General features: G+C 46.2%; 2 non-coding genes across 2 annotated transcripts; both read left to right on the top strand.

Annotated features, from left to right (window-relative positions):
• The first annotated feature begins 10166 nt into the window (after positions 1–10166).
• Positions 10167–10354, top strand: LOC136574140 (U2 spliceosomal RNA). Its single transcript, XR_010786257.1, has one exon. It is a non-coding gene; the product is annotated as a U2 spliceosomal RNA (small nuclear RNA).
• Positions 10355–18246: 7892 nt separating this feature from the next.
• Positions 18247–18433, top strand: LOC136574159 (U2 spliceosomal RNA). The gene has a single exon (XR_010786269.1). It is a non-coding gene; the product is annotated as a U2 spliceosomal RNA (small nuclear RNA).
• Positions 18434–26533: the final 8100 nt, after the last annotated feature.

The following is a 26533-nucleotide window of genomic DNA, read 5'->3' as shown; positions in this document are numbered from 1 at the left end:
ACATTCTTACTGCTGGGAGAATTGCTGGGGGGGGGGGATGGGAGACATTCTGACTGCTGGGATAATCGCTGGGGGGGATGGGAGACATTCTGACTGCTGGGAGAATCGCTGGGGGGGGATGGGAGACATTCTGACTGCTGGGAGAATCGCTGGGGGGGGGGATCGGAGACATTCTGACTGCTGGGAGAATCGCTGGGGGGGGGGGGGATGGGAGACATTCTGACTGCTGGGGGAATCGCTGGCGGGGGAGCGGAGGCATGACTGCTGGGGGAACCGCTTGGGGGGAGGGGGGCATTATTATTGCTGGCGGACAGCTGGGGGTGGCATTGTGACTGCTGGTGGACCACTGGGGGGGGGGGGGGGGGGTATTATGACTGCTGGGGGAACCGCTGGGGGGGGGGAGCGGGCATTATTACTGCTGGGGGACCGCTGGGGTATGTCACTCTTATTACTAACTAGCGTACCCGTCGCGCGTTGCTGCGAAGACAGACATACATACATACATACATACATTCGTTTTTATATATCTAGATGACGGCAGCAGCGACCACTGAGTTTTTTTTGGAGGCCGCTGCTTCCCCCTTGCAGGCTGAATAAAATAGCCGTTGTGTGAGAATCGCTGGGGGGGGAGACATTCTTACTGCTGGGAGAATTGCTGGGGGGGGAGGGGGAGACATTCTTACTGCTGGGAGAATTGCTGGGGGGGGGATGGGAGACATTCTGACTGCTGGGAGAATCGCTGGGGGGGATGGGAGACATTCTGACTGCTGGGAGAATCGCTGGGGGGGGATGGGAGACATTCTGACTGCTGGGAGAATCGCTGGGGGGGGATCGGAGACATTCTGACTGCTGGGAGAATCGCTGGGGGGGGGATGGGAGACATTCTGACTGCTGGGGGAATCGCTGGCGGGGGAGCGGAGGCATGACTGCTGGGAGAATCGTTGGGGGGAGGGGGGGCATGGTGACTGCCAAGAAAATCTCTGTGGGGGAAGGGGGGCATGATGACTGCCAGGAGAACCGCTGGGGGGGAGCCATTATGACTGCTGGGGGAACCGCTTGGGGGGAGGGGGGCATTATTATTGCTGGCGGACAGCTGGGGGTGGCATTGTGACTGCTGGTGGACCACTGGGGGGGGGGTATTATGACTGCTGGGGGAACCGCTGGGGGGGGGGGAGCGGGCATTATTACTGCTGGGGGACCGCTGGGGTATGTCACTCTTATTACTAATGGGGGGAGTGTCACTATTATTACTGCTGTGGGATGTCACTATTATCGCTGGGGTGAAGGTGTCACTATTACCGCTGGGGTATGTGTACATGTGGCAGAAATGGGCAGGGCTCTTTCAGAATAGACCGGGTGCAGATTTTGACTGCTTTTTAGATGCGGAAATGCTGCAGAATTTTCCACAGAAATCTCCGCTGAGGACATTCTGCAGTATTTCCGCGTCCAAAAAGCAGTCAGAATCTGCACCCGGTCTATTCTGAAGCAGCCTTGTCCTTTTTAGAACGACGGGGGTAAAATCATACGTTGTGATAAGCCCCGCCCCCTGACGTGTTGGCACTTTGCGATACATTTGTAGTTTGGGCACTCGGTCCCTAAAAGGTTCGCCATCACTGGCCTAGTACATGTTTGCCCACTTCCAACTCCAATGGAGACTGACTGTAAATGGCTGGCGTGCTCTAGTATTTATGGTTTCAAGCTGTACGTGTCATTGCATACAGTCTGTCTGTCTGTCTGTCTGTCTGTCTGTCTATCTATCTATCTATCTATCTATGACATCAGGAAATGAGAGAATTAGATTTTGTAGGCCGCTGCTTCCCCCTTGCGGGCTGAATAAAATGGCCGTTGGGTGGAACATACAATTTATCCGGCTGCTGTGGCTTCTTAGGAAGATATCCTAGTACTTGTTTACCCGCTTCCAACTCCAATGGTAATTGGCTGGCGTGCTCTAGTGGTTCCAAGCTGGACGTGTCATAATAGAGCCTTAATGACATCACAATGCAGCTTTATAGAACATGTTGGGGCATGTTCAAGGGCGTCCGATGTTGATGACATCAGTGATGACATCACAATAGCAGGTGGCTTACTTATTCGATCTACGTGGGGGGGGGGCGTAACTTTCGACGACGCTCGCGCGCCATTTATCGTAGGATATTTGTACTATGCCTATAATCTTCCCAGGAGTGTACTTAACAACTTCCCAAAGTTTCATGGCGATCGGATGAATGGTGTAGTAGCGCATAAAGGACAAACACACACGCAGACACGCACACACACACACAGACAGACATACATTCAATTTTATATATATAGATGACGGCAGCAGCGACCACTGAGATTTTGTAGGCCGCTGCTTCCCCCTTGCAGGCTGAATAAAATAGCCGTTGGGTGGAACATACAATTTATCCGGCTGGTGTGGCTTCTTGGGAAGATAGCCTAGTACATGTTTGCCCACTTCCAACTCCAATGGAGACTGACTGTAAATGGCTGGCGTGCTCTAGTATTTATGGTTCCAAGCTGTACGTGTCATTGCATACAGTCTGTCTATCTATCTATCTATCTATCTGGGTTATTGCATACAGTCTATCTATCTATCTATCTATCTATGACATCAGGAAATGAGAGAATTAGATTCCGTACGTAAAATTTGAACGCTAATTCTTTGGCGCTTTGAATTGAATAATTGAGTTGGGACCCATTAACTTTTCCTATTTATGACATAATCAATGCTCGAGCCAAATTTCAAGTTTCTATGACATTGGGAAATGAGAGAATTAAATTCCGTACATAAAATTTGGACGCTAATTCTTTTGCGCTTAGAATTGAATAATCGAGTTGGGATGAGACATAAGGCCTTGCCCATAAGCATTCCCCAACCTCCAAGAACTGAACCTACCTACCTGAATGAGATTTTGTAGGCCGCTGCTTCCCCCTTGCGGGCTGAATAAAATAGCCGTTGGGTGGAACATACAATTTATCCGGCTGCTGTGGCTTCTTAGGAAGATATCCTAGTACTTGTTTACCCACTTCCAACTCCAATGGTAATTGGCTGGCGTGCTCTAGTGGTTCCAAGCTGTACGTGTCATAATAGAGCCTTAATGGCATCACAATGCAGCTTATGAGAACATGTTGGGGCATGTTCGCGCGTTGCTGCGAAGACAGACATACATACATACTACGTTTTTATATATCTAGATGACGGCAGCAGCGACCACTGAGGTTTACCGCTGGGGTATGTCACTCTTATTACTAATGGGGGGAGTGTCACTATTATTACTGCTGTGGGATGTCACTATTATCGCTGGGGTGAAGGTGTCACTATTACCGCTGGGGTATGTGTACATGTGGCAGAAATGGGCAGGGCTCTTTCAGAATAGACCGGGTGCAGATTTTGACTGCTTTTTAGATGCGGAAATGCTGCAGAATTTTCCACAGAAATCTCCGCTGAGCACATTCTGCAGTATTTCCGCGTCCAAAAAGCAGTCAGAATCTGCACCCGGTCTATTCTGAAACAGCCTTGTCCTTTTTAGAACGACGGGGGTAAAATCATACGTTGTGATAAGCCCCGCCCCCTGATGTGTTGGCACTTTGCGATACATAAGTGGGTTTTGGGTTGTAGTTTGGGCACTCGGTCCCTAAAAGGTTCGCCATCACTGGCCTAGTACATGTTTGCCCACTTCCAACTTCAATGGAGACTGACTGTAAATGGCTGGCGTGCTCTAGTATTTATGGTTTCAAGCTGTACGTGTCATTGCATACAGTCTATCTATCTATCTATCTATCTATCAGGGTTATTGCATACAGTCTATCTATCTATGACATCAGGAAATGAGAGAATTAGATTTTGTAGGCCGCTGCTTCCCCCTTGCGGGCTGAATAAAATAGCCGTTGGGTGGAACATATAATTTATCCGGCTGCTGTGGCTTCTTAGGAAGATATCCTAGTACTTGTTTACCCACTTCCAACTCCAATGGTAATTGGCTGGCGTGCTCTAGTGGTTCCAAGCTGTACGTGTCATAATAGAGCCTTAATGACATCACAATGCAGCTTTATAGAACATGTTGGGGCATGTTCAAGGGCGTCCGATGTTGATGACATCAGTGATGACATCACAATAGCAGGTGGCTTACTTATTCGATCTACGTGGGGGGGGGGCGTAACTTTCGACGACGCTCGCACGCCATTTATCGTAGGATATTTGTACTATGCCTATAATCTTCCTAGGAGTGTACTTAACAACTTCCCAAAGTTTCATGGCGATCGGATGAATGGTGTAGTAGCGCATAAAGGACAAACACGCACGCAGACACGCACGCACGCAGACAGACATACATTCAATTTTATATATATAGATGTAGAATATGGATTATTTCTGAATTACAGATTTTGTAGATATAGATTAAAGATAGATTTAAGATTGTTTGTGTGTGTGTGTGTATATATATATATATATATATATATATATATATATAATGTATATATGTAAAAAATATATAAAATCTGTAGTTATGTATGTATGGCGGGAAAAAAAGGCCTGCTGTATGTTTTTAAGTTCTTCGGATGACCATGCCGCTCTAATATTCTCCTTACTAGGGTCTACTAATGCCGGCCCAGGGGAAGGCAATAAAGCCCTATGGGGCCGAAGCCAATTTCCCTTATTTCAGGTTAAAAGTTTCCATCCGTCCCTACTCGAAATGTGGCCGGCCGAAGAGATCCCTCCAACCGACCGGCCGACGCACCTTCAGAGACAAACTAGTGCTTGCTTCTAGTGTCATCGCCGGCTTAACCATCCTGTGTAGGGAGCTGACGAGTCCTGCAGCAGCAGCAGGCTCTGCAAGCCTAGGATGCGTGAGCACTGTGCAAGAGGAAGGACTGAGGTTGTGAGGCTGGGCGTGGTTGAGAAGGCATGGGGCGGGGCTAAGCAAAGTTTTAAAACTCTCCCAGCTGCCTGGGTGCATTGTGGGTTCGCCCAGAGTGCCGGCTGAGCGTGTTGCCTCAAGCCTTGGAAGTGGAGTTGGGCGGACCGGGCTACAGGTGAAACCCGTTTCGGGTTATCGCTTCTCGGCCTTTTGGCTCAGATCAAGTGTAAGGCTCGGTCTGTGTCGGAGGAGCGATCTGGGTGCACCCAGTTTTTTGCTTGGAGCAGCATCTTTTTCCTGTGGTTTTTGGACCGATAGCTGACCCCTGAAACTGTACGGCATGAAGAATTCCATACGTTTTGAAGTTCCGACTGGAGACTCCAACAAGAACACGGTCGTCTTTATCGTCCGGGATATTCTCTTGGAGAAGATGAAGGTACCTAAAGCAGCCATCTACAGCGTGCAGGACTTCCCACGGCAGGGTATGTACGATGTGACTTTTACGGAGGAATACATCTGCTTTAATGTATATGAATGGCTCAGAAAGCATAAGGACATTGACTTGTTGGATGGAGTTGAAATCTCTCCTTTGTTTGGCATACATGAAAAGCCAGTCCTGGTGCATGTCTACAACCCTTTTACTGAGGTGGAACTAATTAAGAGCTTCTTAAGGAGATATTGCGACCAGGTGAGAGGAGGAGACAAGCAGACAAATATCTTAGGCATTTTCAACTGCAAGTATAAGTTTTATGTCCGGTTCAGACAGAGTGCCGACAGCATTGGAGGTGTGAAGCACCCACCGGCCAACTTCACAATTGCAGGGAACAGAGGCTATTTAACCTATCCGGGGCAACCCACTTTCTGCCGCAATTGTTTTGAGTTCGGACATGTTAAAACTGAATGCGTGAAAGGGCAAGTATGTAGAAACTGCCAAGCTACTGGTCACCACGCTGGTAATTGCCCGCAACCAAAGCGGTGCGACCTGTGTGGTTCCAGTGATCACATATTCAAGGATTGCACTGCGAGTATAAGGCCCAGAACAGGAGGAGAGTGGGAGGAGGCGCCAGAGCAAGAGAGAGCTGGTAAATCCCCCGGCATACAAAGGAGGGTTGAAAACCTCAAAGGTGCACATGCCGCGGCTGCAGGGGTCGCTGAGGTGTCTGGAGCTGTGGAGGCCCCAAAGGTATCTGAGACTGTAAAAGTGTCTGAGGCCACAAAAACTGAGGCTGCAAAAATGTCTTGGGCTGCAGTGGCTGCTAAGGTGCCTACCAAAGCGTTGGAGGAGGCTGGAGTGTCTGGAACCGCTAAAGCTCCAGTGGTTCTTAAGTTGTCTAAAATATCTGGAGCAGCTAAAAGGCCAGTGGTTGGTAAAACGCCTGTAGCTTCTAAAACACCAGAGACTGTTGAAATGTCTGAGACGGCTGAGGTGTCTGAGGCCCAGGTGTCCAAGATAATAAGACACCTGGAGGAAGTAATTGAAGGGGTGGAGAGCCCGGTACATCCCTCAGACCCTGAGAACATTAGAAGTTTCTCCTCACCAGAGACTTCCCTGTGTAAGAGGGAGGGTGGTGGTGGGGATCCTGAAGGCTCAAGCGATGAAGAGTTCGCAAAAGTGGTGGGGGACTCTGCTAAAAAACGGAAGTGTGAGAGGAGTAAGGAGAAACCAATGGAAAACGGCGACCCGCTGGAAAAAGTGGCGCAGGACCTTGTCCTTACTACTGACAGTGGTGAAGACTTATAAATGAATCTTGCATAGGGTACTCACCCTGATGTATTTAATCAGCATGTATAAGGGGATGTAAATATGGGTTTTTCCATTTGTTCACAAAATGTGCGTGTGTTTACCAGTAAGGTCAGGAGAACGGCCATACTGAAATTCCTCAGACAGGAGAATGCGGATGTGTTCTGCCTGCAAGAATGCGGGATTACTGGTGACATAAAACCTGAAGAATGGCCTTATGGGGCATGTATATGGTCTGGTAGTAAGGCAAACAGAAATGATGGGGTAGGCATATTGCTTAAGTCGGGGGAGGTGCAGCTAGACAGCTACACAGTAATCGAGGTGGGGAGGTGTCTGTCGGCAGTTTTGATATATAAGAATACTAAGTTTTTGTTAGTTAATATTTATGCTCCCAGCAGTAAGAATGAGAGAAAACTTTTATTTGAAAAAATTAAATTGTTTATTCAGGGCAGAATGCCAGTAATCGTAGTGGGTGATATGAACTGCGACCTGGACAAGAAGGCGTTTGATTTGTCTGGGAAGGTTTTGTCCGAGATTATTTCTGATTTTAGGTTGCAAGATATGCAGATTTTATGTAAAGTTAATCCTAAATTATTTACTTACCATGCTGATAGAGGGGGCCTTCATTCCCGACTGGATTATTGTTTTGTTTCAGAAAATATTACGCCGTTAAGTTACCAACAAAAACCAGTTATTTTTTCGGATCATGAGTGTTTGCTGTGTGGTGTGGATGTGAATGTGAGAGGGGTACATGGGAGGGGGCTGTGGAAACTTAATATAAGTCATCTGGAGAGTGAGGATGTGAGAAAGGAGTATGAGTGTCTGTATAACAGGTGGTGTGAGAGGAAAAGCAAGTTTGCTAATATTCTGCAGTGGTGGGATTGGGTAAAAAAGAAGACTAAAGCATATTTCAAGTCTTTGGGATATAAACTGGCAGCAAGAAGGCGGGAGGAGTACACAAAACTAAACACACGTCTAAGTTCTTTGGAGAGAATGAGAGAGAATGGTGTGGATGTGCAGGATGAGTTGGTGAGTGTGAGGAGAGAAATTAACAGGTGCATGACAGAAAAAGGCAGAAGTATCATATACAGGGCCAAACTGGAGAAGATGGAGTATGGAGAGAAATGCTCTAGGTTTTTCTTTAAAAAAGTCTTTGCAAAGAAACCAACAATAGAGGTGGTGATGAAAGAGGATGGATGTGAGGTGAGTGGGGATGGTGTGAGTGAGGAAGTGGCTGCGTTCTATGAGGATCTGTATGCGGTGAAAGAGAGGGATGAGAGTTTGGAGAGTGAGGTGCTGAGTGTGCTAGAGAGTAAGCTTGGAGAGGGAGAGAGAGCATCTGTGATGAGAGACATATCTATGGATGAGGTGGAGAGAGTGGTACAAGGAATGGCTGTGAATAAGACGCCTGGTGAGGATGGGTTGCCTGTGGAATTCTATCGTCTGTTGTGGAAGGTGGTGGGAGTGGATGTGTGTGCGGTGTGTAAGTATATGTGGGAGAATGTGGAAGTGGCTGAGAGCATGCGTGGGGGACTGATTGTGTTGATACCAAAAAAAGGAAGTTTGAAAAGTCTGAAAAATTGGAGGCCTATCACATTACTTAATTGTGATTACAAGATTTATGCGAAGATAGTGGCCAACAGAATGAGAGATGTGGTTGAATGTGTGGTGAGTGAAGAGCAATTCTGTGCGGTGCCTGGTAGAAGAGTGCAAGAGAGTCTGGTGTTGTTGAGAGATGTGTTGTGGGATTGTAAGAGTAGAGAGAAGAGTGTGTATGTTGTGTCTATAGACTTTGAAAAGGCGTATGATAGATTGTCTCATAGTTTTTTGTTTAGAGTGTTGTTGCGAATGGGTTTCCCAAGTGATTTTGTGTGGAGAGTTCAGAGTTTGTATAAAGGAATGTATAGCAGAGTGTTGGTGAATGGGTGTGTGGGGAGAAAGGTGAGTGGATGTTCTGGGGTGCGGCAGGGCTGCCCGCAGTCGCATTTATTTGTGCAATTGAGCCATTGTTGTGCCTGTTGAGAAAAGATAAAGTTGTGAGAGGGATCCATATTCCAGGAAGTGGTGGGAAAGAGTTAAAAGTGTGTGCGTATATGGATGATGTGTGTGTGGTGTGCGAGTCAGAGAGTGCTGTGCGTAGAGTCAAGTTGTTAGCGTCTATTTTTTGTGGTGCGTCTGCTTTTAGAGTGAATTGGTCAAAGAGTGAATGTAAGGTGTTTGGGGAGGTAGGCGGAGTGAGAGATTTAGGTTTGAATGTAGTGTCTGGACCAATCAAAATTTTGGGGATCATGTTTAATGATTCTGTGGATGGTAAAGAGAGTTGGGAGGCAGCAAAGGAAAGAGTGGAGAAACGGTTGATCTTCTGGAGAATGAGAGATCTTAGTCTCCTGGGAAAAATAGTAGTAATAAAGAGTATTATCCTGCCTATCTTTTTGTATGTGGCAATGATCTTACCGCCTGACTATATGAGGCTCAGGAGTTTAAATAGGATTCTATTTGTTTTTTTCTGGGGATCTAAGATCGAGCGCTTGAAAAGAGAGACTGTGGTGAAGAATTGGAGGAATGGTGGTATGAGTTTCCCGAACCTGGAAGTTTATTTTGGAGTGAATGGATTAGTTTTTCTGTTGGCTGTGATTGAGAGAGAGAGAAAGGTGTCGTGTATGATGAGATATTTGGCCGGGTGACTGTTTGTAAGGTTGAAGTGGTGTAAGAATGACTTGAGTAAGCCTGTTGCATTCGTGGTTCCAAAGTGGTATGAGTGGATTGTAAAGTTTGTAGAGAAGTATGAGTTGAGTGAAGTGGAAGTGAGTATGCTCCGAAATAAACGTCTGCTTGTGAGAATGATTGAGAGTAGGGAAAGGGTGAGTGAGATAAATCTGGTTGGTGGAAGAAATGTGCAGAGAGTATGGGCGAAAGTGAGAATGGATAGAGTGACTGGCAGACAGAAAGAAATCGTATGGCAGAGCTTGCATGGAGTACTACCTGTAAGAGAATTTCAGAGGAGCAGAGGTCTAATAGCGAGAGAGACCTGTCCTAGAGTCCAGTGTGGAGGCAGCGAGAGCATAGTCCACTTATTCTGGAATTGTGCCTATGCCCAGAAAGTGGTGAAAAAATTAGGACCGCTATGTAAAGAGTTAACAGGTATTCAGTTTCTATCCTTTGAGGTACTGATGTTCGGTCTAGGTGCGAGTGATGGAGTGAAAGAAAGACTGTTGTGGTTGTTTTTGTCATGTGTGAAAGAAGTGCTGTGGGATGTGAGGAATGTGTATGTGTACAAAAGAGAAGAGCTGAGTGTGAATGCCAGTGTAAGAATGGTACTGGGAAAGTTATTCATATGCTACCTATGGGATAAGAGGAGGAGGGGGGTGGATGCGGAGGGCGTTTGGAAGGTGAAGAAGTGGATTCAACTTGTTAGATTGTAAATAGAATGCTTTTCTTTGTAATTTTGTTTTTGTTATTGTGAAAATTAAGAACAGTAATAAAGCCTGATGATGAAAGGGATAAACGTTGCAGTAAATATGCAATGGCAGTTTACTTGAAAGTAAAGTAAAGTAAGTTTCAACCCAATCTGAGGGTTAAAAAAAAAAAAAAAAAAAAAAAATCTGTTCTTATCAGTTTAATATCTGATACGTCCCCTATCTGGGGACCATATATTAAATGGATTTTTAGAACAGGGAGCTGGAAAAAGAGCTTGCTCTGTCCACTCCACGCATTGACCTGGTATTGCAGTACCTCCAGGACCGGTGCACCCCCTTTCCTACAACCATTTCCAAAAGCAGAAAAACAAAACCGACGAGCAAGAGGTGCAGCGCAGCTGTGGCGGTGGCGGCTGCTGCTACCACCCAAGCACTTTGATTGACACTCAGCCCGTCTGCTCGCAACATTGTATCCACTGAGCAGCTGCGTCTGCCAGAGTGTGCACAGCACAGGTACAACTGGAAGCAAAACAACACATACACACAGCAGTTCATATGCCAGCGGCACTCTATAGTTCGTACCTACCGCTGCGCTAATAGCCAAGTTGGAAACATTGGGCCGACACAGCGTATCCTGGCAGCCTGCGTCTGTATGCTCCACGTATTCGGGTCATGGGTGTATGTGCAGGGGGTGCGGTCGCACCTGGGGCCCGGAGCCCTAGGGGGCCCATAAAATCTCTCTTCCCCACATTGTAAACCAATGCTATCAATGAAGCTTTATAGTTTGGGGGCCCAGTTCCAGACTTTGTACTGGGGCCCCGCAGCTTCAAGTTACACCTCCGGATCAGGATAATGCTAGGCCATTCCAACCAGTCTGTGTGAGTGCCCTGCAATCGCTGGTAGTCGAAAAGCGGCCGCCCGGCCGGCCCCGGATGCGCGCTTCAGAGTGGACAGACCGCAGCGGACCCCCAATCACACAGGCCCGAGGCTTGCCATGCAGCACGGAATACCTCATTGGACTGCAGCACTCCACGCGGGCTGAGATACACGCTCCACGTGGGATGGGCAGTATTCATCTATGAAGATCCAGACCAACGTTTAGAGATGGAGCAACACTCGGGGAGCAAAGAACTCCAACGAACGGACGTCTACTTTCCAAGGATGTATTGCTTTATTCAATGCATGGACACAGAAACAGTTCAACCGCTCGATTACAGACCGCAGTCAATACAGTAAAGAGAGAAATGTGTCTGTTTAATGTAAACTTGCATGGAGCTCGTTTGTCAGCCACTGACGGACTGAATGCTGCTGCTGCCACCGCCGCTGCTGCTGCATGTCTGAAACGTGATCTGACGTTACATGCACCACCAGGGATAAGGCCTTGCCTATAAGCATTCCCCAGCTGGCAAAAACGGAACCTCCCTGCCTATTCCTCACCATGGAAGAACGGAACCTACCTTTTTTAAAAAGAAAAAAAAAAGAAAGCCACAGCAGCAGCCAACTAGATTTTGGTAGGCCGCTGTCTCCCCCTTGTGTGCTGCATAAAAAATGCACTCAGCTAAAAATAACAATGATCCACGAAATAGAGCGTATGGAAAGAATGAGGCTTCTAGATGAGCCGTCAGGCTATGATAAATTGTATCATACCTGGGCGATATGGATAGATGCCCGGAGCTCACCCCTATTTACCAAGTGGTTACAGACAGGGACATGTGAGTAACACGTTTAAACCACAATCGTAAAGAGAAACAACAATCCCGGAGCCCGCCCCCCCTTTTGTTTTATTTCCTCTTTCTCCCGTGTCATAGATACCTACCCTCCCTTACCATTTCCCCCCCTTACCCTCCCCTCATTCCCCTGTTTGTAGACCTTATAAAATATCACAGACAAACATGATATAGTTCAACTCGAAATTGATTTATTAAGTTTCATTGTCAAAGTTATTTTTACATTGCTTTGAGATAAGGCAAAAGTTTCCCCCCCTCCATGAAACCAATAAAACCTATATTGAATAAAATAAAAATGATGCAGTTACCGGTAGTTCTGCAGCTTCTTGGTGGAAATAAAGACCATCTCCCGTCTCCCAGCTGCAGCAGAGACTGACTAAAATGGCTGCCAAGCCCGGTATTAATGCTTCTAAATTGATGACATCACAATGGAGTGACATCAGCCTGCCATACACCTGGCTCATGACATCACAAAGGAGTGAGATCATCAGCCTTCCAAACACCTGGCTCATTTGCATACAGTATGTATGTATGTGAGTCTATCTTTATTAATTATGTAGAATATAGATATGGATTATTTCTGAATTACAGATTTTGTAGATATAGATTAAAGATAGATTTAAGATTGTGTGTATGTGTGTGTGTATATATATATATAATATAGTATATATGTAAAAAAAATATAAAATCTGTAGTTATGTATGTATGGCGGGAAAAAAAGGCCTGCTGTATGTTTTTAAGTTCTTCGGATGACCATGCCGCTCTAATATTCTCCTTACTAGGGTCTACTAATGCTGGCCCAGGGGAAGGCAATAAAGCCCTATGGGGCCGAAGCCAATTTCCCTTATTTTAGGTAAAAAGTTTCCATCCGTCCCCACTGGAAATGCGGCCGGCCGAAGAGATCCCTCCAACCGACCGGCCGACGCACCTTCAGAGACAAACTAGTGCTTGCTTCTAGTGTCATCACCAGCTTAACCATCCTTTGTAGGGAGCTGACGAGTCCTGCAGCAGCAGCAGCAGGCTCTGCAAGCCTAGGATGCGTGAGCACGGTGCAGGAGGAAGGACTGAGGGTGTGAGGCTGGGCGCGATTGAGAAGGCGTGGGGCGGGGCTATGCAAAGTTTTAAAACTCTCCCAGCGGCCTGGGTGCATTGTGAGTGCGCCCAGAGTGCCGGCTAAGCGTGTTGCCTCAAGCCTTGGAAGTGGAGTTGGGCGGACCGGGCTACAGGTGAAACCCGTTTCGGGTTATCGCTTCTCGGCCTTTTGGCTAAGATCAAGTGCACTTGTGCAGGAGACCTTTGCCAGAGGGTATCTCAGGTACCCCTCTCCTCGGCCTGCGGGATCGCCCACTTCGGTGGGCTAAACCCGCCTGCTGCTATTGGGGAGAGGGCCTAGTCCTAGAGATAACGAGTTGCGATCCCCCTTGCCCGCTTGGCCTTGTGTCAAGTTGAGGAGTAAAAATTACAACAGCGTTGTTGTAAGGCGTTATAACACGAGTCATGGGTGCGGACCCAGACTCAATACCGGCATACGCCCGGATACTAAATACCATACGAGTTATTTTTACCGATGAAGCGGCGGGTACACGTGGCCTGCGTTATGTGGTGGAGGACGTGCTCATGGGAGTATTCAACATTCAAAAACGAGAGATACTGGCGATACAGGACTACCCCAAGCGTAGGACCTATGACGTTACCTTTACCCAGAAAGGTATTTTCAGTGATTTGATTAATGCGATTCCTACAAAACAAGATGCACGGCTTGAGGGTGTCCAGCTGGTTGAGCACGTCCTAGATGTGACCAAGCTTGTGGTGATTAAAATGTATTCTCCCTACGCTGACCTGAAGGAAGTAGAAGCCTTCCTAAGTGGATACTTCAAATCAGTAAAGTGTATGGGAAAGATTATGAATGAGCTTGGTATTTGGACATCCAAATGGAGATTTCAGGTCACGTGTATAAAAGACCCTGGGTGCCCAGGAGGTCTAAAACTACCGCCTGCTCGTTTTAAACTGGGTAACGTGAGTGGCGACCTCTATTTCGCGGGAATGCCAGCCTACTGCCGCAACTGTAGGAAATATGGCCATGAGAAAGACAGTTGCGGCGTCACCTGCAGGAATTGTGGTGGCTCAGAGCATGAGACCAACCAGTGCCCTATGGCGAAAAAATGCGATACATGCGGCAGAGTTGGTCATCTTTCTTTTGAATGTCGTCATAGGGCATGAAATACGGAGCAGCGAGGGCAGCCAAGGAAGCCAGCAGACCAAACCGCACCCCCCCAAGGAGAGGAACCGGAGGACATGGATACCACCAGCAGACCCCCCCCAAAGCGAGGAAGGTAAAGCCAAAGAGCAGCGGCGCAGCAAGAGGAGGGCTGCAGATCGGCCGATGGACTCACATCCCCAAGACCCTGGGTCAGGGGGGAGTCCAAATGAAGCCCGTCCCAGCCCGCAGGAGACGCCGGCTGCGAGGGTACCTGAGGCAGAAGACCCCGGGGGAAGCACGGCAGCTATGAAAAGGCGGAAAAGCTCAAAGGCCACCCTGTACTCGGAGGTGGTACGGGGGGGACCTCCGGAAGTACCTGCTGACGCAGCGAAACCGGGCGGTCCCCCTAAGGTGCCAGCCACCAGTGCCTCCTCCAGCCAGGTGGGGGACACGGGGGCAACCTCCGAGGAAGTGGCCAGGAGCGAAGTACCCACCCCTGTAGAGGGGAAAACCGAGCAACATGAAGGCGATCTGCCGACCCCTGGGGTGGACACACTTCCTATGGCGTCCATCTGGGACCTGTCAAACATACCTGCCTCGGGTGTCCTGGGGGGTCAGCTGAGTGATGGGAGTTCCTCTCCAGCATCATCATTATTCACCGTGGATTCGGATGCGGGGGGGGGGGGGGTATGAGAGCTCCAGCGGGGTCTCTGGTGTAGCCGGAGAGTGTGGTTTTTAAGTTGAACATCGTGAGCGTACTCCAAGACACCTACGCACACACTCAATGATGGCGGACCTTTCATGTCTCACTTTTAATGTAAGAAGTCTCGAGAGCAAAGTGAGATGGGCTGCCCTGTTTAACTACTTAACCATTTTTGCTGCTTCCGTGTTCTTCCTGCAGGAATGCGGCATCCTGCACAAATCCCAATATAAGAAGTATGAAAAAGATTGGGTGCACGGTCCATCGGTCTGGTCTGGATCTAACGAGTCCAGATCAGCAGGGGTCGCCATTCTTTTTAAAAGGAACGTTTTTATTGAAAATTTTTATGAAATTTTACCAGGCAGAATTTTATTGGTCAGAGCTTTTATCAACGGTATGAAATGTCAGTTTTTAAATTTTTATGGTTCTCCGGAAAAAAAGGTGAGAGCAGAAATGTTGGAGATTTTACCCCTTTTTATCAACGATTCTTATCCCCTTATTTTAGCTGGAGATTTTAATGGTGTTTTAAGGGGGGAACGCCGGTTCTCTAACTCCGTAAGCAGGAACTACGATAAAACGGCTAACATGTTAAAAAATATTATAACAGATCACCTGCTTACGGATGTTTTTAAAACATGCAACCCGCTTTTACCCGAAGAGGCCGGCGTGACCTGGAGCAACACCACCTGCAGCTCCAGGATTGATTTTATCTTCTGCTCTCACCAGGTACAACCTTTTAGATCTGATGTTTTTAATAACACTTTCTCTGACCACAAGGTTTTATTTTTTAAAGCGAACCTTGGCGAAAGAAGGAGAACCAGTAAGAATGCCTGGAAGATGAACGTGTCCCTTCTACCAGATCCGCAGGTTTTATCGGGTTTTATTACCTTTTTTAAAGAGTGCAGACGGGTAAGAGATCCCAACATTCCCACCAGCCAGTGGTGGGAAAAGATGAAAACTAAGATTAAGGACTATTTTATCAGGGTTGGGATCTCTAAAGCCAAAGAAAAACGGGCTTTTTATTCTAATTTAAACACCCGTCTGCAGACCCTGTACAAGATGAGAGAGCATGATATTGATGTGACTAGAGAGATTTTAGACGTAAAAAAGGAGATTGCCAAATGCCTGGAGCAGAGAGGTAAGGAAATTATATTTCGCTCTAGAGTCAAGCACCTTGAAGAAAATGAGACCTGCTCTAGGTATTTTTTTAAGAAAATCACAGATAAAAAATGTGTTTTAAATGAACTGGATGGAGTCACAGACGTACAGGGTCTTTTAGGAAAGGTACATGGTTTTTATGCGGATCTTTTTAACACTAAAAGTGTGGATATAAATTTTATGGAAGACTCATTAAAGGAGATCACGGATGTTTTAGACCCTGCCTCCCAGAGCCTTTTAGTACGTAATATTTCGGAGCAGGAGATTTTAGACACCATACGTAGTTTTAAACCAGGCAAGGTGCCTGGTCCGGACGGTATACCCATCGAGTTTTATGTCACGTTTTATGGAATTTTAAAAGAGGATTTTTATTCTCTTTTTACAGAAGTTTTTAATTCCAAGAGCCTCCCAGGGTCATGGCGGAAGGGTGAGGTGTCTCTACTATACAAGAAAGGGGATAAGACAGACATAAAGAACTGGAGACCCATCACCCTTCTAAACCCCGATTACAAGATCATGGCTAAAATATGCGCCAACAGACTTAAAGAAATCATACATAAAATCATACATCAAAACCAAGTCTGTGGCGTCCCTGGGAGGGCCATACATGATAATTTAAACCTTTTAAAGGACTGCATTAGCGACACGAAGTCAAGGCATGGCAAAATTGCCATTTTATCTATAGACTTTGAGAAGGCCTTTGACAGAGTGTCGCATTTTTATCTTTTTAAGGTTTTAGAGAAGATGGGTATACCAGAAGGCTTTTTATTGTCCCTAAGAGCCTTTTATGATGACTGCACGAGCAAGATTTTAGTGAACGGTTTTAAGACGCAGGATGTCCTTTTAAAATCCGGGGTGAAGCAGGGGTGTCCCTTGTCCCCACTACTTTTTATCTGTGCATTGGAGCCTCTTTTATGCGCATTACGAGCTGATAAGCAGATCAGAGGAACCCCCCTTCCGGGTGGGGGTGGGGGGTATTGAGGCTAAAGTAGTGGGGTACATGGATGATGTCGCGGTGCTCTGCAGGGACACCCTCTCTCAATTCAAAAAACCATGAAACAAATTCAGTATTTTTGCTGCTCCTCCGGTTTTAAAGTGAATTTTAATAAAAGCAACATTTTAAACATTGGAGACATGCTTTTATCGGACATTCCTGTACCGGTTTCTGATTCCGTGCAGATTTTAGGGGTCTCCTTTAATGAGTCCAACAACAGTTTTACCAGTTGGGACTTAGTGGCACAAAAAATAAACAAAAAACTGTGTATGTGGAGCATGCGGCAGCTGACGCTGGAGGGGAAGGTTTTAATCACGAAAATGATTATTTTACCCATTTTATTGTATTTAAGTATGGTGTTTCCCCATCCAGACCGGCTGCTAAAGAAAATCACAAAGGCATGCTTCACATTTTTATGGAACTCCAAAATGGAAAAGCTCAGAAGAGAAATAGTTTTAAAACCCAAACCTATGGGGGGGAAGGATTTCCCTGATTTTAGAGCTTTTCTTTTAACGAAATATTTTAGCATGTGTCTTAGCGCTGTTTTTAAGAATCACTATTGGTCGTATTTTATTCGTTTTAACACAGGTTATTTTATGAGAAGACACGGGTGGTTCTCTACGGTTTTAAATTCCCCCTACTCTTTTAACCTGACGAGTGAGTACACGATTTTAGCCAAGATAGTGATTTTATATAATTTTAGTGGTAAGACGGTGCAATACCTTTTAAATAGTAAAAGAACTTATAAAGATATTAAGGAAAGTGGTTTTATGGCGCATGCAAGCAATTTTAATGAAGAGAAAACATAAGAAATATGGAGAGCTGTTAATCATATTTCTCTTTTTAATGCACAGAAGGACCTTGCCTGGAGCTGCGTTCACGAGTGTCTTCCATGCCGAGCATTCCAGCATCGAAGAGGGCTGACCAACTCTGCCGCCTGCCCAAGACCAGGATGTCAAGAAGAGGAGACCGTACAACATCTTATGTGGACTTGTTTTTTTACAAAAATCATATGGACTGAAATAAGCCCTCTGGTAAAGAAAATCACCCGGATCAAAGGAATAAAGATAGAGACCGTGCTATATGGATGTCTGGAGTGCCCCACGCGGACCGAGAAGATAATGGCATGGAAGATCATCAACTGCGTGAAGGCAGCTCTATGGAAGGCCCGAAACATTTTATTGTTTAAGCATGAGATTTTATCAGTGCAGGACGTTTTATCTATTTGTTTTAGCGAAATGTTTGACTACTTTTTAATAGATAAGAAAAACTTTCCTATTTTATCCAGAAAATGGCTTTTAAGTGAGTGGAGTTCCATATTGTGATGCCACCAAGTGCCCATTTTATGTTTACGTAACATGTATTTTTATAAGAGTTTCGTTTTAGAACATTTTTATGTTTTAAAATGTTCTTAATGGTTTTTTTGATAGAATGTAAACTCTTGTTAAAATAAAGTCACCCCACTAGTTGGGGATGTTAACTAAAAAATCTGTTATCAGTTTAATATCTGATACGTCCCCTATCTGGGGACCATATATTAAATGGATTTTTAGAACAGGGAGCTGGAAAAAGAGCTTGCTCTGTCCACTCCACGCATTGACCTGGTATTGCAGTACCTCCAGGACCGGTGCACCCCCTTTCTTATTTCAGTATTCAAAAACAGAAACGACGAGCAAGAGGTGCAGCGCAGCTGTGGCGGCTAACAACCAAGCACTTTGATTGACACTCAGCCCGTCTGCTGCCGTGGAGCTCGCAACATTGTATCCACTGAGCAGCTGTGTCTGCCAGAGTGTGCACAGCACAGGTACAACTGGAAGCAAAACAACACACACACACACACACACACACACCAGTTCATATGCCAGCGGCACTCTATAGTTCGTACCTACTGCTGCGCTAATAGCCAAGTTGGAAACATCGGGCAGGCACAGCGTATCCTGGCAGCCTGCGTCTGTATGCTCCACGTATTCGGGTCATGGGTGTATGTGCAGGGGGTGCGGTCGCACCTGGGGCCCGGAGCCCTAGGGGGCCCATAAAGTCTCTCTTCCCCCACATTGTAAACCAATGTTATCAATGAAGCTTTATAGTTTGGGGGCCCAGTTCCAGACTTTGTACTGGGGCCCCGCAGCTTCTAGTTACACCTCCGGATCTGGATAATGCTAGGCCATTCCAACCAGCCTGTGTGAGTGCCCTGCAGTCGCTGGTAGTCGAAAAGCGGCCGCCCGGCCGGCCCCGGATGCGCGCTTCAGAGGGGACAGACAGCAGCGGACCCCCAATCACACAGGCCCGAGGCTTGCTATGCAGCACGGAATACCTCATTGGACTGCAGCACTCCACGCGGGCTGAGATACACGCTCCACGTGGGATGGGCAGTATTCGTCCATGAAGATCCAGGCCAACGCTTAGAGATGGAGCAACACTCGGGGAGCAAAGAACTCCAACGAACGGACGTCTACTTTACAAGGATGTATTGCTTTATTCAATGCATGGACACAGAAACAGTTCAACCGCTCGATTACAGACCGCAGTCAATACAGTAAAGAAAGAAATGTGTCTGTTTAATGTAAACTTGCATGGAGCTCGTTTGTCAGCCACTGACTGAATGCTGCTGCTGCATGTCTAAAACGTGGTCTGACGTTACACGCACCACCAGGGATAAGGCCTTGCCTATAAGCATTCCCCAGCTGGCAAAAACGGAACCTCCCTGCCTATTCCTCACCATGGAAGAACGGAACCTACCTTTTCTTTTAAAAAAAGAAAGCCACAGCAGCAGCCAACTAGATTTTGGTAGGCCGCTGTCTCCCCCTTGTTTGCTGCATAAAAAATGCACTCCGCTAAAAATAACAATGATCCACGAAATAGAGCGTATGGAGAGAATGAGGCTTCTAGATGAGCCGTCAGGCTGTGATAAATTGTATCACACCTGGGCGATATGGATAGATGCCCGGAGCTCACCCCTATTTACCAAGTGGTTACAGACAGGGACATGTGAGTAACACGTTTAACCCCTTGAGTGGCACGCCCGGAAATTTTCCGGGACGAGCTCCACTGCTCATAGTGACATAGCCCGGACGATTTCCGGGCTATATATCACTATGGGAGCTGCAGAGCACAATGCCACAAGCTGTGTCAGTGTGCTCTGCCTGCACAGACCCACACAGAGCAGTGCAAGGGCTTTGAAAAACCAGCAGAAGATATTGCCGATATGTCGGCAACCTCCTGCTTTGTTTACAGGTTGCCATAGAGACCATCGGCTTGTCAGAAGCAAGCCGATGGTCTCTGTGGCAGGGAGAGCTTGGTGCTTGGCTGTGAAAGGACAGCTAGGTACCAGCTCTTACAGCAGAGATCAGAGAAAACCTCCAATCTCTGCTGTGTTAACCCTTTACATGCTGCAGTCTATGTGACTGCAGCATGTAAAGGGCTGTCACCATCGGCCCCCTGGAATGTGATCAGGGGTCCTGATGGGTCCCTGTGGAAGTCCCCTAAAGGGACAAAAAAAAAAATTTAAAAAAAAAAAAAAAAGGTCAAAAATTATAAAAAAAAAAATAAAAACACTTGTCTCCCTTTACTTTGTAAAAAAATCCAAAAATACAATCACACATGTGGTATCCATGCGTCGTAATGACCCAGAGAAGGAAGTTAATACATTATTTAACCCCTTAATGACATGGCCCCTTTTTTTCTTTTTTCCCCATTTCTTTTTTTCCTCCCCCCTGTTTAAAAAAAATCACAACTTGTCCCGCAAAAAACAAGCCCTTATATGGCCATGTCAATGGAAAAATGAAAAAGTTATGGCTCTTGAGACGCAACTGCAAAATTAGTTGAAATTCAATGATTAGACCATTTTAAAAAACCTGCCCTGGTGGGCACGACAGGGTGGTAGGAAACCCGCCACTCAAGGGGTTAAACCACAATCGTAAAGAGAAACAACAATCCTGGAGCCCGCCCCCCCCCCCCTTTTTGTTTTATTTTCTCTTTCTCCCGTGTCATAGATACCTACCCTCTCTTACCACTCCCCCCCCTTACCCTCCCCTCATTCCCCTGTTTGTAGACCTTATAAAATATCACAGACAAACATGATATAGTTCAACTCGAAATTGATTTATTAAGTTTCATTGTCAAAGTTATTTTTACATTGCTTTGAGATAAGGCAAAAGTTTCCCCCCCTCCATGAAACCAAGAAAACCTATATTGAATAAAATAAAAATGATGCCGTTACCGGTAGTTCTGCAGCTTCTTGGTGGAAATAAAGACCATCTCCCGTCTCCCAGCTGCAGCAGAGACTGACTAAAATGGCTGCCAAGCCTGGTATTAATGCTTCTAAATTGATGACATCACAATGGAGTGACATCAGCCTGCCATACACCTGGCTCATGACATCACAAAGGAGTGACATCATCAACCTTCCAAACACCTGGCTCATTTGCATACAGTATGTGTGAGGGGTTAATTCACGTTTATGCCTTTTAAATTGATAAGTGTATTTCACAGAATACTTATGTGTTTATAAGTTGCGTCTTCTTACAGTGACTCCATTTTGTATCTTTTTGCTTGTATTGCTTCAATCATGTATCTGTATTAATTTCACCTCTCATACCTAGAAAATGTTAGACCCAATTATAATAATGACTTCGAATCCTTATCAGCTTCCCCTCTTTCTCATGCATTCTTTCCCTTGAGAGAGTTCACTCCCTTCTAGCAGAAGCGTCAAGGAATGTTTTGTTTTTATTACTGGTGTCACGGGACATTGATACATTGTTCGTGTAGGAGACTCCTTTGAAAGATGTGTAATGCTAATTAAAATCTGCAGATGTTATGCATGCCTGGGGCATGCGCAGTAATCAAATCAATACGTCAGCAAACCTTTCCTACATCATCTGTAAATTCTTTGAATAAACTCACTCATGGCATTCTCATCGTGCATGTGGCTGACCATTTGTGTCATCTGAGTACTCAACCCTGAAACCAATTTGGAGGCAGACAGCATTAGCTCAACGGTCTGTGTTTTGACCCCCTACATATGTATGTATGTATGTATGTATGTGAGTCTATCTATCTATCTATCTTTATTAATTATGTAGAATATAGATATGGATTATTTCTGAATTATAGATTTTGTAGATATAGATTAAAGATAGATTTAAGATTGTGTGTGTGTGTGTGTGTATGTGTATGTATATATGTATATATAAAAAAAAAATAAAATCTGTAGTTATGTATGTATGGCGGGAAAAAAAAGGCCTGCTGTATGTTTTTAAGTTCTTCGGATGACCATGCCGCTCTATTATTCTCCTTACTAGGGTCTACTAATGCTGGCCCAGGGGAAGGCAATAAAGCCCTATGGGGCCGAAGCCAATTTCCCTCATTTTAGGTAAAAAGTTTCCATCCGTCCCCACTCGAAATGCGGCCGGCCGAAGAGATCCCTCCAACCGACCGGCCGACGCACCTTCAGAGACAAACTAGTGCTTGCTTCTAGTGTCATCGCCGGCTTAACCATCCTTTGTAGGGAGCTGACGAGTCCTGCAGCAGCAGCAGGCTCTGCAAGCCTAGGATGCGTGAGCACGGTGCAAGAGGAAGGACTGAGGGTGTGAGGCTGGGCGCGGTTGAGAAGGCGTGGGGCGGGGCTATGCAAAGTTTTAAAACTCTCCCAGCTGCCTGGGTGCATTGTGGGTGCGCCCAGAGTGCCGGCTGAGCGTGTTGCCTCAAGCCTTGGAAGTGGAGTTGGGCGGGCCGGGCTACAGGTGAAACCCGTTTCGGGTTATCGCTTCTCGGCCTTTTGGCTAAGACCAAGTGACTCTGGTCTGGTCGACGGGCTTAGTGATCACCCTACTGCTTGGCAGTATACGTTCCTGTGATTCGAGAGATCGACAGGTTTATTGAAGATGACTGGCTTATAAAACACAATTCGTTTTATGGTGGATACGAAGATGGGAGCTAAGAACACCATTGTGCACGTTGTTCGGGATCTGATTATGGTGGAGATCGGTGTACCAAAAGACGAGATCTTCTGCGTCCAAGACTTCCCAAGACTCGGTCAATATGATGTCACATTCTGCGGAGAAGGCGTCTGCTTGAAAGTCTACGAGTGGTTGAGGAGCCATAAAGATACCCCACTACTAGATGGAATCAAGGTAATACCTCTTTTCGGCATTCAAGAAAAACCACTCATACTGCATGTTTATAACCCATATACGGACAGAGACATGATCGTAAATTTTCTCAAGCGCTATTGCGACGTCGTAAAAGGCGGAGAAAGAATGACAAATATTCTGGGTATATTCAATTCTAAATACAAATTTTGTGTTCGACTCAGAATGGACGCAACTAAGCTGGGCGGCGTGACACACCCCCCTGCAAACTTTACAATTGCAGGGAACAGGGGATACCTGTACTATCCGGGGCAACCCACATTCTGCCGGAATTGTAATCGTTTTGGGCACACCAGAGAGGACTGTGCTAGTGGCCTGGTGTGCAGGAACTGCCAGGAGTCGGGACACCACACTGGCAGTTGCCCCAGACCAAAAAGTTGTGACCTCTGTGGAGAGACCGACCACATGTGTAAGGATTGCCCGTTAAACTTACCATCCAGAGGTGCCTGGAGAACCAAGGTTGGTGCGGCTCCTACCGGCCGTGAGACTATAGTCAGTCGTGTGGCGTCTGCTGACAATATGGCCTCTACTAGCGGCATTACATCTGTTGCTGCGGGTGAGACTGTTGTTAACCGTGCGACTCCTATGGATAGTGCAGCCTCTACCAGTGGTGGTACATCTGGTGCTGCGAGTGAGGTTACTACCGCCACCAAACCTGTGGTGACTGCAGCAGAGAACTCTGGAAAACCTTCTCAGACTTCTGAGAAGGATAAGTCTGATGTGCTTAAAAAGTCCAAGACAGCAGAGGTGGAAACCAAAGAGGTGGAGGATGGCATCAGGAGAAGGATTGGAAGCCAGAAGCCACAGATTGGGAGTGGCACGCCCGAGGAGCAGGTGTGTGGGGTGATTAGACAAATGGAGGAAATTATTGGGGAGGTGGACAGTCCCATTAATCCCTCAGGGAACATTGAAGAGTTTTCCTCCCCAGACACAGCCCCAGGTAAGAGGGAGGGGGGCAGTGATATTATTGACTCCAGCGAGGAGGACTTTGTGACTGTTGCAGAAAAAAATGTTGCAAAGAGAAGAAAATGTATAAAAAGTGAAGAGACTCCTATGGATGTAAGTAATCCTTTTGAGATCCTGGCACAGGACTTGGAGTGTTCTGCGGAAAGTGGCGTGGACTGAGAGTGAGCCACCAGGAGATGGCATCTTTCCTGAAATATCATGTGGTTTAGCCACCTTAAGTGGAGAGGTATATAATGCATAATGTTTCATTTTACGTCCTGTTGCATAGTATCATGATAATGTTGCTATAGGCTTCCATTTATATTATGATTTCGGTATGTTCCCAGAACGTACGTGTTTTTAAATCGAAGGCCAGGAGAACAGCGATTTTTAGTTTACTACGGCAAGAAAAGGCCGACATATTTTGTTTGCAGGAGTGCGGCACAGACGCTGACATTAATTCTTCTGAATGGCCTTACGGTGACGCGGTATGGTCTGGGAGTACGCAAAACAAAAATGATGGGGTCGGTATTTTAACGAACTCCAAAGAGGTAACACTACATAGTAGTGAAGTTATAGAAGCGGGGAGATGTATCTCCGCAGTAGTGTTATATAAAGATATACCGCTCCGGGTTATTAACATATATGCACCAGTGGAGAAACAAAGGTGCGCTTTGTTTGAAAAAATAATGTTTTTTTTACAGGGCAGGTCACCTACTATTCTGGTGGGTGACATGAATTGTGATATGTCAAAGAGAGCATTTGACGTGTCCGCTAAACTGTTATACGAAATGGTTATTGACTTTCATTTGACGGATATGCAGCAACCATGTGGCATATCCCCTCGTTTGAATACCTACCACGCAGACAGGGGAGGGGTTCACTCCTGTCTGGACTATTGTTTTATTTCATATGAGTTTTCTGCTATTAGTTTTTATTTTCTGATCATGAGGACGTGTTGTGTGAGATTGCTGTTAGGGAGAGTGCAGTGTGTGGGAGGGGTGTATGGAAGCTGAACGTGAGCCATCTGGAGTGTGAGGATGTGAGAGTGCAGTATGAATGTGAGTATAAGATGGAGTAGGAGGAAGGCGGAGTTTGATAACATCTTGGCCTGGTGGGAGTGGGTAAAGAAAAAAACAAAATCCTTTTTCAAGTCCGCAGGATTTAAAAAAGCAAGCGAAAGAAGAAAGGAGTATGCAAGACTTAATACTCGGTTATGCTTCCTCGCAAAGCTGCGTGAAAGCGGCATGGAGGTCCAGCAGGACATAATACAAATCAAAAGAGAGATTAACAACTATCTAATACAGAAAGGCAAGAGTATTGTGTATAGAGCGAAGGTAGAAAAGCTGGAGCAGGATGAAAAGTGTACACGTTTCTTTTTCAAAAAAGCCTTCGCTAAGAGACCTACTTTTGAGTGTGTGGTGAATGAGGATGAGTGTGAGGTGAGGGGGGAGGGGGTGCATGAGGTGATTGTGGGGTTCTATGAGGAGCTGTATGTGGATAAATGGAGGGATGAATGTTTGGAGCATGAGGTTTTGAGTGAGGTTGAGAGTAAGCTTGGGGATGTGGAGCGAGTGTCTATTATGAGAGAGGTGTCTACAACAGAAGTCTTTTATGTGATACAGAGCTTGGCTCTGAACAAGACACCGGGCGCGGATGGGCTGCCTGCAGAATTTTATCGGATGTTGTGGAATGTGGTGGGGAGGGATGTGTGTGAGGTATGTAAGTATATGTGGGTGAATACGGAGATGGCTGATAGTATGCGTGAGGGTGTGGTTGTGCTGATCCCAAAGAAAGGAGACCTGAAGAGGTTAAAGAACTGGCGTCCCATCACGTTACTAAATTGTGATTATAAAATCTACGCTAAGTTGATCGCCAACCGTATGCGTGATGTGATTGAGTGTGTTGTGAATGAAGATCAGTATTGTGCGGTGCCTGGGAGACGTGTGCATGAGAGCTTGTGTCTGATGAGGGATGTGTTGTGGGATTGCAAGAAGAGGAAGAAGAGTGTGTATGTGGTGAGTGTGGACTTTGAGAAAGCGTATGATAGGTTGTCGCATGGGTTTCTGTTTAGTGTATTGTTACGTATGGGATTTCCGGCCGAGTTTGTGTGTAGAGTGAGGAGTTTGTATGAAAATATCTTCAGTAGAATGTTGGTGAATGGGAAGGTTGGAAGGAGAGTGAATGTGATGTCTGGTGTGCGTCAGGGATGTCCGTTGTCTCCGATTGTGTTTATTTGTGCCATGGAGCCACTACTCTGTATGCTTAGAAAAGATAAAGTGGTGCGGGGCATTCATATCCCCGGTAGTAATGGGCGAGAATGGAAGGTGAGTGCATATATGGATGATGTGTGTGTGAGTCTGAGTGTGCTGTGAGGAGGGTGAAACTGTTGGTGTCCGTGTTTTGTGGTGCGTCTGCTTTTCGTGTGAATTGGGAGAAGAGTGAGTGTAAGGTGTTTGGTGAGGCTGTGTTGAGTGCGGATGTGGGATTGAATAGAGTGAGAGGCCCTATTAAAATCCTGGGGATCAATTTTAATGACAGCCTGGACGGGAGAGAGAGTTGGAAGGATGTGAGGCAGAAGGTGGAGAGTCTTTTAAAGTTTTGGAGGCTGCGGAGCCTTACCTACATAGGTAAGACCCTGGTA

Source organism: Eleutherodactylus coqui, chromosome 7 (assembly GCF_035609145.1).
Source record: "Eleutherodactylus coqui strain aEleCoq1 chromosome 7, aEleCoq1.hap1, whole genome shotgun sequence".
NCBI classification, from domain to species: domain Eukaryota; kingdom Metazoa; phylum Chordata; class Amphibia; order Anura; family Eleutherodactylidae; genus Eleutherodactylus; species Eleutherodactylus coqui.
Note: the sequence above shows the minus strand (reverse complement) of the source record. Positions and strands in the feature narration are given on the sequence as shown.